Source organism: Carex rostrata, chromosome 7 (assembly GCF_964058835.1).
Source record: "Carex rostrata chromosome 7, lpCarRost1.2, whole genome shotgun sequence".
In the NCBI taxonomy this organism is placed as follows: domain Eukaryota; kingdom Viridiplantae; phylum Streptophyta; class Magnoliopsida; order Poales; family Cyperaceae; genus Carex; species Carex rostrata.
In genome coordinates this window covers 8,081,584-8,090,576 of record NC_135924.1, presented here as the reverse complement: position 1 = coordinate 8,090,576, position 8,993 = coordinate 8,081,584, and the positions used below count along the sequence as shown (strand labels likewise).

Genomic DNA, 8,993 nt, shown 5'->3' with positions numbered 1-8,993 from the left:
TCATGCTACTGTTATGTTTGTGATACTTCCAAATGTGATTTGATGTAGGTTAGTGCTTTTTATTTGCATGATTAATTTGGTAACAGTTGGGGTTAAAAATGATTCTGCTTCTTGCCATGATATCTTCCAAGAATGTCTCACTCATAACTAATATTTTTGCCAAGTGCAAACTTTAGTAAATGCTTGTTATAAAATCTGCTTGTTGAAAACTATGAATGAAAGATTGACCCTTTTACTTTCTACAGCCTACTGATTTAGGAAGGTTTTAGAAGATGGCGTGGCTAAACTGAAAGCATCATCACAATCAGGTTCTGAATTTTCTGATATTTACTGCTTCTGAATGCTTCTGAATTTTTTGGTATTTTCTGAATTGTCGGGCCATAGAGTTGGGTGTCTCTGGTCAAGAGAGGCGTTTCTGTCAAAAGTGTAGTAGGTATGATAAAGTTTAACTTTGATTTGATCTAATTTCTCAAGTTTTTTCCTTTATTAGTATTTGTTTGGGAAAATTTGGAGTTTGAAATCTGGTCAAGGGAGGTGTTTCTGTCAAGAGTGTAACATGTTCAATTCCATGTTGGAATTTGATTTGATTTAATTTCAGATCCGCAGAAGTGATACCTTTATTGCCTTTAATTTCAATTCCATGCTTATAATATCTATTGTTCATTTATTTGAATATTGAAATAACTTTTGCACTTATATTTTCTTTTTCTTAATATTTTCAGCAAGCGGCCAAAGAAGAGGAGAACCTTGAAGTGCAAATACCAATGGAAAACACTGATTAGAGTAAGCTAAAAACTGATTAGGCTAATTTAGTCATTTTTTGCTTCTCTTGACCACAGATCTGACACTCAATGTAATTTGGACTATAATCCAATTGGAGTTGAATTGAGCCTTTTAACTGGTTAAACCAATTCAATGTATATACCTGTCACTATTTGATATGCTTATTAATTTGTTGAGTTAGGTGCTTTCCCTACTATAAATGAGAAATATTAGTGGAGTAGCTAGTTCAAAACTTCGCTAATTGACCTTTTTTCTGGTCAATTTCGTAGTGTAAAATTAGTAGTACCAAGGAAAGCTAGTTATGTAGTAGATTAGTATTATCATGTTTTGTATTATCATGTTTTGTAAGGGTATTTGATATTCTGTATATTTCTCGAGGTATGCATAATGTTACTCACCTATGACTCATGACAACAATTTCAAACATAACATTGCACTTACATGATATAAAATAGGCTTGCAGGTTCTCCTTGATTAAATAATCGATCTGCAACAGTGCTTTGGTTACTTGGCAGGTATTTTTCCCTTTTCTTACTTTTCTCAAATGAATGCTTAAATTAAATAATTGATTTCCTAAACAGTGTTAGCCTCACTTAACTATAATTTGAAATTTTCATTATTTTCCCTTTTCAGGTGGCAATGTGACAGCAAGCAATGTGATCGTTCTGTTGGTTGTTTAGTATTAATTTAGGGGCAAATTATTGTGTATCAATTTGTGATTGTTATGTTGATTTAGAGACGAATGGTTTTTATTTAGGATAATATTTGGGTTTGTAATAATTAGAAAATATTTGTGATTGTTCTATTGATATTTATATTGTACTTTGTTTGTTTCAAAAAATATCTGTGTAATCAATCATTTAACCGAACTACTGAAAATTACTGAAAATTTCGAACTGCTGAATTTTGAACTACAGTGAATTTCGAACTACTGTCTGAATTTTGAACTACTGAAAAATTGGTTCTGTCTCAATTTCGAATCCATTTCGAATCGAATCGAATTAATTCGAATTATACCGAACCAAATTCGAACTAGCCTGTTAGGTTTGAAATCATTTCGATTTCGAACTAGATTCGATTCGAATTAATTTCGAATTCGAATTCGAACCTGGGCAGATTCGATTTGGTTCGGTTCGTTTGCAGGCCTAGTGACACCCGTTATAATGGTTAATGAGCGTTGTCATATCCAATGGAGTAAAACCAGTCAAACTGGGACCAACTGTTTCAATGGGCAATTAGGTGTTATAGCGATTGATGTTAGTGTTGAACCATAAAGAATAAGATTTAGAAATAAATAAAAATACTAAAAAAAAATAGAAGAAATGGAGGTATGAAATGGAGAAGATTGACAAACATTTATTTAATCATATGCTTATATGCTCACGGTTTTGAGAAGAAACAAAATCAAAATTAATTGTATTTGGGCTTGGGCCGAATTTGGTTATATTGAATTCCAAATAGGGCCCGCCTTTTACCAATCAGCAAAGAATAAAAAAAAAGAAGGTGGCGAGTTGAGCTGAATTGAATGAATAAGCCGAATTGGATTTAACTGGGCCGAATTGAATTATATTCTAAAGCTCGGCAGAAATGAATGGTGCGGCTCTGTCTCTCGTTAAATCAGACAGGTGGGTCCGGCTTTGTCTCAACTAATCAGAGAAGAACCGAATTTGAATGATACCATAGCGCCTCATGCTCTCTCCCTTTAAACACGGCTCATGAAGACCGCTTGCTGGACAGCCTCACAACTCTTGTGCTCCATGCTCACACAGACAAGAGGTATCTTCCTCTCCAACGGATCAGCCGAATGGAAACAAAATGAAGGAACTGGCTGACAAAGATGCCCTCTGCTCCTCCGTGCGCCTCAAAATCAAGCCGTCCGATCAAGCAAAGAATGGGCGCCTCAGATCACGCCAACACATTTATCCGAACCCTACTGCTAAACCCTAATACCTCTACACCTATGCCTATATATACCCTGCTGAGAAGAAGAATGAAAAAAAGAAACAGCCGAATAGCCTATGCAACACACACCTACGCCTCTAAAACCCCTGGTTCTACACCTTCAACCTAGAGCTCCAACTCAATATAGCTCCATAACCCGAATCCAAAAAAATCATACTACAACAGCTCCAACACAAAACCAATAGCAAAAACTCTGTTCCAATCCAAGAAAACAGAAGAAAACATAGGTAGAAATTTGCTACTTTTGCAATGTAATAGCTTCAAAGGTTTTGAGTTTGTAAAGGCTACATGAATCAATAAAATCTCTCTCATTTGTAGAGTAAAGTTGGCTGCTTTTGTCGATTCTTTCTTCTCTTTTATTGTTCTTCTCCCTTCTTTTCTTTCTTCTTTTGTTGGCTGTTTTATCTCTTATTTGGAACTTTGCTCAGATCTTTTTATTTCACTAATAAGTAGAGGCAGAAGTTCAAGGTTCTGGTTTATTGATAGCCAAAAACTTAAGTTTTCGGATAAGAAAGGTGATATTTCATATAGCTGTCAATGCTGTTGTGAAATTGATAAAAAAAGGTAATAAAGAGATGAGGTAGAGAACAGCTCTATAGCTGATAATGAAGCCAAGGATTTTAAAATAAAAAAATATAAATAAGCAACGTTTTCAGTTTACTATTGTTACAAAAAATACATAAATGTCATTTATATTTTATTTTTCATGCTTATCGTCTCCTTTTATTATTCTCTTCAATTTTCTTTCTTTTCTTCTTTGCCTCCCTTGGATCTTTTAATAAAATGATTATTGGCTAAGATGTGTGTAGTGAGCCAGCTGGCATCCTTGCACATCCGACCCTTTGATTATTTTATTTAAAAGATCCACTTAAGGAAAAAAAAGTGATTTTAAATAAAAGATAAGCATACAAGGGCTGTTTAAAGTGAGCTAGATAGCATCCTTTGCAGTTCCTCAACCTAATGACCACTTGAGGGGCCTAATTACGAAGGAAGGAATCAAGAATATAAGGGGTTATGCTGCCAAAATGCTAATCTTTGCTATTCTTGAGGATTTCTTTGTAATTAGTGAAAGACTAAGGTCTAAAGTGTAAAAGGATAGCAGCTGATGTTGCTAGATCCTATTTACATCTTTTGATTCATGAAGTCTTGATGATCTTGCCCTTTCAATCAAGTGAGAAGGCTCAAAAACATGATTTTGATAAAACCAGGGACCTCCTTGTAATATTTGATTTCTGTTAATGATTTGAGATACTGATGCATATGGTTTTCTTAGAGATTTGGTCTTGTCTCTATGTTTGTTCATGTCAAAATGATGGCTTAAATTCATTAAAACCATGTCATAACCCTAACCAGCCCTTTAAAGCACTTGAGAACTGTAAAATATGTGATATATGACTTGAACTCAGCAACCAAATGCATAACAAGTACCATTGGTACCATGCCATGCCTCAAAAGTGCCATTTTTGCCCTCTGCTGGTAAAACAGCGATTCTGGACTGATACAGGGGTCAAATTATAAAAATAATCATACCATCATGTAGAAAATAAAAAAAAATATGCGAAATGGACTCAAATTTCATATTATTTGGATTTTTATTCAATTTATTATGAATTTTCGAACTTCAGCCTTTTGAAATGCCGAAAACCAGCAAATACCAGTAAATACCAGCACAGTTCTTAAATCTGCCCTTGTGTTCGACCCCCTGTCTGATACAGCTAGGTAGCTCCAAAATTCATGAAATTTTACCAGAATATAGAGGACTCTTTCCTGAGAATCTTCATATAAAGAACATAAAATTTGGATCAGCAGAACTCTTGGAATTAAATTCTGAACTTAGCTCACCAGCATGGTAACAGCAGCTGTTTACCAGCAAAGCTCTTCTGCACAAAAACACATATTTCACATAGCTCTGGACCGAGTTTCACAAAACTGTTTCACATGCATATAAACCATGACTTAAGGAGAATTTGCATATAAAGAACACAAAATTTGATGTAGCCAATTAGCGGGAATTAATCTCCAAAGTTCAGCTGTCAGAAAAATAGCGCTGCACCATTTACCAGAAAAATTCATTGCCTTGCTGTTTTGAAACATTTGTGGAGTCCTGTACACTATGTCCTAAATCCTCAAATTTTTATGGCTTAGAGAACCGACAACAGGGAATAACCTGAACAAGTTTCAGCTCCAAACAATAAACCGATAAGGAGAAACTCAAGTCACAAATTGACACCCTGATTAAATCCTGCATGACCCTAAATGACCAAGTCCCTAAAATCTACCCCCTTGCAAATTGAATAAAAGTTAGACCAAACATCCAAATGACATGATTCCACTCTCAAAAGCTCTCCGTTCATCCCTCTTTAAACCCATACAAAGAGCTCCTAAAATGATCAAATGGATAAATCACAATGGAAAAGGAAATATCTGAAAAAACTGTAAAAACGTATGAAAATGCTGCCCAGGTCACTAGTTTTGCACTTTTGTTTGACATAGCAAACCATCATGAAAAATTATGAAAATTGACCGATATGTAGTCTTGACATCATAGAATAAGACTGTAAAGTTTCATACAATATCTCCAAGTAAATTGAGAGATCTCATGCTTCTAATGTTGACAAAACTGATAAATGTGGACGTGAAGCAGCAGGTGCCATTCTTCCAAAATTGATAAAGTGAAGGGTGAAAATGCAAATAAACCGAACCAGTCTCTCATGTGCTTTCTGCTAATCCCTCTATGAAGTCATAAACTTTAATCATCCAAATCCAATCTCTAAAGCCCTCAAAATTAAACCTCAAAATCCAATTTACCCCAATTTGAAAACCAAAGTAAAATTTGTCTAAGTCCCAAACACAACATATCCAAACGCACATTTCAAGGATCGAACAAGGAAGCCAATCCACGATCCTCAGTTCATACTGAAAATATCGCATTTATATGCGCACACACTCTCCAAGGATCGAACAAGGAAGCCAATCCACGATCCTCAGTTTATACTGAAAACATCGCATTCGTATGCAAATATAGGTAGTAGGAGCTGGCACCGCGTCGTATGCTCTGAAGGCCATCGTGCACCATACCATACTTGTAGGCGGTAGGAGCTTGCACCGCGTCATATGCTCTGAGTCCTATTGTGCACACAACATCTCGACAACCTGAATTGGCACCGCGCTTCAAGTTCAGACTCGAGATGAATCTCCAAGGATCGAACAAGGAACCAATCCACGATCCTCAGTTTATACTGAAAACACTAATGCATAGGCCAAGTTAGGGATAGGAAACCTAAGTTGCATCTTTGCATCGCATTCATATGCATACTTCACGACATAAATACACCCCCTTTTGTGTTTACGTTCAGCGGCCCTAAATCTTGGAATGAGGAGGTGCTCGAGAGACATAAATCTCGGGGTAATTAACGGCGGGGGCTTGCGCCCGTCGGAAGATTCAACGTCCCCACAATCAATAAACTCTCTCGTACGGACATTACGTACGGGGGTGAACCACGAAGTTCCTTTTTTCTTTCTTCCCTCTCGGAATAACGCCTTTCCCCAATGCCACATACCATACCGGAACAAGGAAAGCAGTGACGCTTCAAGGACGCACGATGCGACGTAGAAAAGGCACCTCACAGTTAGTTATCGTATTTTGTTTCTTGCTCTATAAATAGAAATCAAATCTAGGTTTTACATTAAATCTTTGGCCGCCTCAAATTGCAAAAACACGTTTTTCCAACATGTTTAGAATCCTCTGCTGTTGCTTGTGCATCAAACTTCAATATCTTTACAACAATCTCAAACATACTCCGACATACTCAGCCTTGTTTAAAAATTAGAGTGATTTATGCGAGATCTCTTCTTTGTTCAAACACTAAAGCCTTTAGTGCTCAAGAACCGTGTGTGCTTGGGCCGTGTGACTTTCCGGAGTTTATAACAGCTCACTGGTTTCACACTGTACTCCTTTCTCATTGGGTAAAGAAAGGCACACCATCTCGAAGGCCACGGAGCTTCGGAGATACAGGCGTTAGTGTCAAACTCCGTAAACATATCTCGTGTCAAGTGTCTCTCAACTCTTATATTTATTTTACGTGCACTTGCTTAATTTAAGTTTCTTGTCTCCACTCAAAAAAAAGTTCCTTGTTTTCGCCAAGAACAACTTACGCACACACGAGATCTATTTTTATAATTAAATGTCAAACTATATAGGGTTAAAATTTAAAAGGCCCCATATTCAAACCCCCCTAGGTGCTGTTAGGGAGAACAGAAAATTCACTAATTAATTTACGAGAATCCATACTCATGGATATGAGCGGAAATGATTATGAAAAAAATGCTAAAATAAATATTTGGTTGTCCCATGATATTAGTTATGAAAAATATTGACTTATTTTGTAAATATGTATTTTTTAAAATTTTATTATCTATACAAAATAAGAAAAAAATTGTAACAAAATAATTAAACTAAAAATGAGTTGTAAATTTTATCATATATTTAAATTTCAATAATTTATAAATTATGCGTTGTTCGGAGCTAAATCCGATCAATCTCACAAAGAAAAAATATCACCTATATCTGAAGCCTTTGATGTATTTTTTTTGTTCCGACCCAAGTTGCAAGAGGCAGGAAGAAGGGGAATAGAGAGGGGAAAGATCGGGCAATGTGATATTTTTCTCATCAATTTATACTGATTTGGGAACATGTCTAAAAAGAAAGATGAAAAAAATAAGAAAAAACAGGGCCTTTGATACGTCCAAAGGGTATGGTAAAAAGCTTCAGTACAACGAGATGTACCTTTTAAACCCTAAATACGCTTTTGGTTCAGATTGCAAGTATATAATCCTATCAAAGTAGTATATTGTCGGGTATCGATCCACAGGGGGTATGATAAATACTTAGTTTAAACTTTACTAATTAATTTTAGAAAATAAAAGGAAAGTAAAGTGCAATAAAAGTAAATTGGGGGGGGGGGGTTTGTTCTAATTAATCCTAAGTTTGGGTTCAATACCCTAAAGAGAGGAATTAAAAACAATTAAAGTAAATAAAGGAAAGAAAGATTGGGTTGCTTTCAAGTAAAGGAGATCTAGGGGTCTTTGGTCTACAATCCTTTGCTAACTCTACTAATTCGGTATTTGTTTGAATTCATATATGATTTAACGAGGTTTCTAACCTAATATGTTATTAAGGGTTACTTTCGTAAATTAATAACGTGCCTAAGTAATTCGGACTTCTCGATTAGGTCCCTCACCCTAGCTACATAGACCATAAGCTATTGTTTGTCTCTCATCTCCTCAAATATTGGTACTTCGCAACTAAGTCCATCATACCAATACCCGATTCGATTTGAGATGTCCTAATTAGGGTTTGACTTCACGGTTGGGTTCTTCACCAAGTCCCTAACCTTAATTTCTATAGTTCCAGCTTAGATTAAATTGGTTACAATCTTAACCTAAACCTAAGGTATTTGCATTTATAGTTTGGTACTATCCTATTGATCACAGTCAATTTTGGTTCTTTCGAATCCAAAACGGGATACTACAATTCAAGTACTAACTATGTAATTAACACAAATTATTAAATTACAGAAATTAACAATCAAATCCCATAAAACAATCATGATAAAAACAAATAACCGAATAAGATAGAATTAAACAAGTTCATGCATTGACCTAAACCCCTAGAGAGAGAACTACTCTCTCTTGGAAAGATCCATTACAAAAGTTGGCAAAGTAAGAAGAAATGAAATAAAAGAAGTAATTACACCCTTTAACAAATCAAAAACCTCTATCTTGCCGAATCTTGCTCAGCAAACCCTTCTTCTCCTTGCTTGGAAGCTTTCCTTACTTCAGAATTTATTGCTAAGTATTGTGTGTAGAGAGAGAGAGAATGAGATGATGGATTTGAATGGGAATAAACCTCCTCTTTTATAGCCAAGGACCATGCCCAATTAAGAGACTAGGAAGTGGAGTTAGTGGGTGCTATATTTGGATTGTTTCCCAGGATTGCCTTGTCCATATTTAGTTGTAAAACACGTCCATGAAGCGCCAAAAATAGAAACCGTGTTGAAACTGTGTAAATTTGGCTTTCTGCGGGTCCAGTGCGGATGGCTGATCCGCACTGCGTATGGTCTCATCCGCACTGAGTCTAAGTTTCCTTATTTAACTTCTGCGAATTAGTTGAGTGCGGGTGGGACTGCGGATGGATGACCCACACTGCGGGTGGATACTGCTTTTCTGAAGTTTCTGAAATCGGCTAA

General features: G+C 36.0%; 1 long non-coding RNA gene across 1 annotated transcript; it reads left to right on the top strand.

Annotated features, from left to right (window-relative positions):
• The first annotated feature begins 253 nt into the window (after positions 1 to 253).
• On the top strand, positions 254 to 1,599 carry LOC144556455 (uncharacterized). The gene is made up of 3 exons (XR_013512457.1): positions 254 to 308; positions 1,247 to 1,298; positions 1,417 to 1,599. It is a non-coding gene; the product is annotated as an uncharacterized LOC144556455 (long non-coding RNA).
• The last annotated feature ends 7,394 nt before the right edge of the window (positions 1,600 to 8,993 follow it).